Source organism: Sodiomyces alkalinus (assembly GCF_003711515.1).
Source record: "Sodiomyces alkalinus F11 unplaced genomic scaffold SODALscaffold_2, whole genome shotgun sequence".
Taxonomy (NCBI): domain Eukaryota; kingdom Fungi; phylum Ascomycota; class Sordariomycetes; order Glomerellales; family Plectosphaerellaceae; genus Sodiomyces; species Sodiomyces alkalinus.
In genome coordinates this window covers 2,564,814-2,571,044 of record NW_021167080.1, presented here as the reverse complement: position 1 = coordinate 2,571,044, position 6,231 = coordinate 2,564,814, and positions in this window count along the sequence as shown.

Below are 6,231 nucleotides of genomic sequence, written 5' to 3'. Positions count from 1 at the left end.
TTTTGTATTTTTGTATTTTTGTATTTTTGTATTTTTGTATTTTTGTATTTTTGTATTTTTGTATTTTTGTATTTTTGTATTTTTGTATTTTTGTAGGGAAACACTGCCGAGCCCGGACCGTTTGATATTCAGCCCGGAAAAGTGGGGCCATGCTAACACAGGTTCTCTTACCTATAAATAGCCGAATTCGTAGTACTAAAACGGGGTCTCGGCGGGCTAAGGTATATACCGTTATATTCGTTAATTAAACCGTAATTAATTCTTCGTAAAGTAAGGTAGCTAGAGTTAATTCTTCGTGAAGGAAGGTTATCTATAATAATAACCTAAACAGCCAGCTTATCTATTTTATCCAGCTCGTTTATAGCCGCCTATAATATCTTTTTCTTAATCTGCCTTAATCGTGTATCGATATCACCCTTAAACTTAGCCGAAATCATAATATATAGATACTCGACCGGGACACTAAGGGACTCCTCTATATCCTCGTTAGTATCTTTATCGTAGATCCGATAGCTCCTATATAGAGCCACGGTTCTAGGCTTATACGTATTAATAGCTATAGTAGTAGGCAGCGTAGGAGGTACTATAGATAGGGGGGTAATAGTGTTATTCTGTTTTTCTGCCTATACTATCTCGAAACCCGAGGGAAGTCTCCGTATACTACTCGCTCCGTAGCCCTTAGCGTGGCTTAAACTCGATATTATAATAGCGCCTTTTAGGCGGCCTTTTCCGCGAATAATTATAGGATCTAGGGGTAGTTAAGGAGGGGAAGGGCCAGGCGTATCTACGCCTTTAGTTACGCTTCCTTCGTTATCGCGATCCCACGCGTTAATCTACTCACGATCCTAACGCTAATAGGGATTAAAAGACCGTATCTTGAGAGGTTCTTTATCGCGTATATAACGGGTAAGTATATAGTGGCAGGGCAGGCCGTGGGTCTTCAGAATAGAGTAAAGCAGGTAATAGCCTATCGCTGGTTATTAGCTCTAAGGCTATTATTATTAGTTATAGCCTCGCTATTCTTTAGGTAGGAGAGGTATTTCGTTACGTTATAGGATCTAGAGAGCCTAGAGGATAAGTTAATGCCGAATAAGACTAAAAAGAAAGCCTTATATAGTAAACGCCACCTTATTCCTTCTCTTACTCCTCTCTAGCATAATCTCCTCCTCTTAGTTCCTCTAATAGAGCCTTAGTTTACGAAAAACTATCGTTAAGTCTCTAGTTAAAGAGTAAAGGAAGGCCTTAAGGCTTACGTGGGAGGACTTAGTAATAGATATAGTTATATAGCTAAAGTAGGGGATCTTATTTAGCTAGCAAAGAACGAACCTCTTTTTCCATAGCGTGATCCAGGTATTTATAGCGTATTTAACGGCGTTTTCTAGGTATATACTATCCTTCTAGAACTCTTTAAGTTACTTATTAAACGTCTCCTCCATACTACTATTAATTAAGACATTCTAGGCCTAAAGGAAGGCAGTAAACTAAGGGTAGCGCTAAACCTAACTATCCGTTATTTTTATTAGCTTTAGGAAGAAGCCCTTAGTCTTAGCTAGGACGTTAGAGTTACTATACTAGCAGTATAGAACGAAGTTAATTAGCCTTAATTTTAGGTTACTTTCCAGGGCTCTAATTAAGGTAAGCTTATAATCTATAATAATATAGCGTGGTAAAGGGTAAGATATACCTAAGAATTAGAAGAAGTAACCTATAGCCTAGCTATATTAAGCCTGCTTTTCCCTGTTTAGAAAAGCATAAGTAACCTAGAATACCTTACGGAAGGGAGTAATGCCGTAGATACTAAGTAAGGGTATATTAAAGCGGTTAGTCTTATAGGTATAGTTAAGTAGGAGGGTATCGGGTATTAGGTGCCTGTAGCAGTGGTTATAATAGGACCCCGGTGTGAACCTATAGGGGTCTAGGCGTGCTTAGTCTAAGACTCCTTAAGGCATAAATAAAGCAGTTATCACACAGTAAATAGAATAGTCCCTTAAAGTAAATAAGGCAGTCCTCGAGGAAGCAAATAAGCAGCCCTTAAGGAGTAGCTAAGACCCCTCGAGGCATAAATAAAGCAGTTATTATATAGTAAATAGAATAGTCCCTCGAAGTAAATAAGGTAGTCCTCGAGGAAGTAAATAAGCAGCCCTTAAGGAGCAGCGGAACGTAGTCTTAAGGAGTAAAGGAGCCTCCCCTTCGAAGAGGGAGGCCAGCGATTAATCTAATTCTTTAGCTACCCCTACACGTTTCCTATCGTGATCCTATTATAATCCTACCTAGTTCCTTACTTAGCCTTACCTTTTTACTCTTTACGACTACCTATTTAATATTTTAATCGCTCTACCCTCTAAGGGCGCGAAGACCGTTAAGGAGAGTCACTAAGATATCTAACTATTATAAAATAAACGATCCTACCTTCGATTTTAATAAGACTACTAGTTAGTTTAAGCGGTAGCTCCGCGATAGCGAGACCGCCTTTATAGAGGACGCCTATAACCCCACCGATAAGGAAGATAACGGGGGTATACCGGGAACTAATACTACTCCTACCTTTACCACCGCACCGGCACCTATTCCTACCCTTATACCTACTCCTATCGCTAGCACCACCTCTACTACTACCTTTACCCCTATCGCTATCCCCGTTCCTCCTATAACTATAATAGGACCCGCGTATAACCCTAACCTGCCCCCGTATACAAACGTTAACCTAGCCATGCTAACGGAGGAATAACTAGACGAACGCGTTAAGTGGATAAAGGCGTAGAACTACCGTAAGCATAAGCTTACTTACCTCGCTAAGCTTAAGGCGGACACTGCTACTATCGCTACCGCCGTTATTAATCCCACTATTATAAGTGGATAAAGACGTAGTGGCACCAGATCGTCAAGACAAAGATCAGACAAAGAGGTCAGTCTAGCGAAACCACGATATATAACCAAAATATAACTAACACCGCTATAACCTTTAGCGAAGAAGTAGATCGGTAGTCACTATTCTGATTAGGGCAGCGTAAGTTAAACTAGAAAGATACCTTAAACGTAGAATAAGCAATTATAAAAAAGGATAATAATTATATATTAATCCCTTAATAGGGATATCTAGCGCCTGTCCTTAATATATATATAGGAGGTAGATCCCGTAGCCTTAAAAAAAGGGGTTATATAACCGTCTACCAAACCACTCTAAAGCCGTATCTACGCGGTTATAATACGGCCCTAGTTATCTCGTTTACGTCCTCGCAGCGTAGATAACTCCTAAAAATAAGCAGATATAAGTAAATAAACTAAGTAAAGAGCTATCGTATACCCTTATTCCTCCAATTACCCCGTCCTCCACGTATATCTAATTAGGGATCCTCTTAGTTCTAGTTCCTCTATATATACTATTCCCTTACTATCTTTATCGGCTATATCCTTAAGATATCCCTTATCTAATCCTCTATATATACCTCTACTTACGCTTTCGTAAAGTCCTTCCTCCGACCACGTAGTCCGGCTTACTAGCCTTTCTAGCCTCTTAATTAGTAGTAGCCTTATCTGCCTTCTATTTAATCCCCGTGTTATAACGAAGCTATCCTTCCTAGGGTATAGTCTGAGGCGGCGGTAGATATAGCGCTCTATTAGCCACTATATTATAGAGGCCTACTCGGTATAGGTTATTAAAGGACTTAACCTATTTTTCCTTAGTATATAGTCTCGGTCTAATAGGACTAACGCGCTTAGCTAAAGGCCGTATATCTACAAGTCTATAGTAAAGCAGGTAATAAGATATCTTTATACCCTTAGCCTAGTACTTCGCCTCCTCTTCCTATTTATCTTAGATATCGTAGCTCCTCTTCTTTAAGACGGTAGCGGGCTTAGTATCGCACGTCAAAATGCACTCTTCTGACTCTCCTGACTTAAGAGAAATCTTCGCGTGTGTGTATTCTGTCAAGTTACAACGTGTGCGAGACCGTTTACCCTATTTTTATAAGGGGCAGTACTCCTCCGGAAGTACTGCTCCATTTAGATCCCATCCGGTATTTTACCGTGGGTCCACCCTTATCATTTCTACCCCCGAGGCCTATATCCACCCCCGAGGCCTATATCCACCCCCGAGGCCTATATCTACCCCCGAGGCTCGTGCCAATACGACACACCCCACTAGTTAGAGCGGATCCACTTTTCCGGGCCGACTAGCCAATCAGAGGCCTCGGTTTAAACCGAACAGCTCTTAATTTTCCCATCGTGAAAAACAGTCTATCGTGAAAACAGTCCATCGAAAACGCTCTTAAAAACGCTCTTAAACCGATCCTTTTAATCGTTCAATTCGATCTTAACTTTCCCGGCTTCTGATTAGTCCGATCAGGTCAATCGCCGCCCGTTTAATCCTATCTCGGGGACGCTCTAGAGGAGCTCCCACAACAACAATAGCGCGTTCAAATCCACCCCCAAATCCACCCCCCGCAGGCGTAGCCGTTAGTTATATCTCCCGCGGGCACAGCCTTTAGTGGGTATCTTTATAATAGTATCTCTGCAGTAATAGTAGTGCCGATACAGCGAGGAGATCTCTCCACGAGGTTCTTCGTAGCAATAGCGATTAGTTCATAGTAATAGCGATAGCATCTCTGTAGTAATAGCAGTGCCGATAGTTCCGCAGTAATAGCGGTAGTATCTCTGCAGTAATAGCAGTGCTAATAGGATTTCTCCACCGAAGTGGTAGATTAGATATCCCTTATAGACTTAAACAGCACCTTAAGGTCCTGCGTAAGGTCCCTAATTAACAGCTCGTTATTATTAATCCTCTACCTATTCGTCACCACGTAGATATAGCATTATTCCCGAGTAACAGGACGTATCGCGTGGAGGGCATCTACTACCCAATAATCTGCAGAGGCTATCTCGATAACCCTAGCGTGTTAGTATTCTATCAGAGTGGCCTTTTAATTAGTAATCCATCTATCTATATCCCTAAGAATAGTCTTTAGCGGCGTTTTAACAAGCTAACGATATTAACGTAGAGCCTTACAGTGTCAATCTATAGGCGTAGGAGCTATATACTAGTAAAGGGTAGTAATCCACGCCCTTACGTTATTTACTTAGTCTTCTTATAGTACTATAAGGAGGTCCCTAAGAGTGACGCAGATCGTGGCCAGGATATAAGAGCGCAGGGCGTTAAGTTCTTATTCCTAACTATCGTAGTCGGCCTTTTCTTCGCGATATACGTGGCGATCTTAAAGGTATCGCGTTCTTCCTTAGTCGGAGAGGTTATCTATTAACTTAGGAATCTTAACGCTATTCGCGGCTTCGTACTTATATACGTTAGGTGGCGTGGGCTTAAGCAGCAGGGAGGCTTCTACTTCGTCGTTATCCAGTTAAGGATTAAGGTAACCGTTCTTAAGGGAGGAGAGCTTCCCGCGGATACTGCGTTCCTATATAATCCAATCCTTCTAGGTGGTTAGGATCTATTAATCTCGGTGAACGTTAGAGGATATCTTCTATTACTTTAAGCGAAGAGGTTAATTAAAGAAGAGGTTACCCTGTTTAGATTAACAATAGTCGATTAAGTGCTTATAATATAGTTAATTTTATAGTGGAAGGGTAAAAAGGATAGCTTAAAGGTGTGGAAGATATTAAAGATATTAAGTGGCTTTAAGCGTTATAAACCGGGCTTATAACTATCGCACGTCAAAATACACTCTTCTGACTCTTCTAACTTAGGGGAAATCTTCGCGTGTGTGTATTCTGTTAAGTTATAACGTGTACGAGACCGTTTACCCTATTTTTATAAGGGGCAGTACTCCTCGAGAAGTACTGCTCCATTTAGATCCCATCCGGTATTTTACCGTGGGTCCACCCTTATCATTTCCACCCCCGAGGCCTGTGTCCACCCCCGAGGCTCGTGCCAATACGACACTTAGGCGCCGCCTTAGGAGTCTTAGGCGTTTTAGGTATCTTAGGAGACGGCGTTTTCTTAATAGTCGGCGGCGTCTACTTTACTACTTTCTTACCCTTAGGTATCTAGAGCTCGAGACCACTAAGACCTGCGTCGTCGATATCACCACTACTATCGGATAATACTAGGGGGTCCTAGAAACTCTAGCCGGACATATTAGTAAGGTTTATGATCTCGGGATTAGGGGAACTAGTAAGGTTAATAGACTCTTCCTTAACTTTAGGCGTCTTAGGAGTCTTAGGACCCTTAGGCGGGTTAACCGGTATCTATTTCTTAGTCTTATTAATAGGCTAGAATCT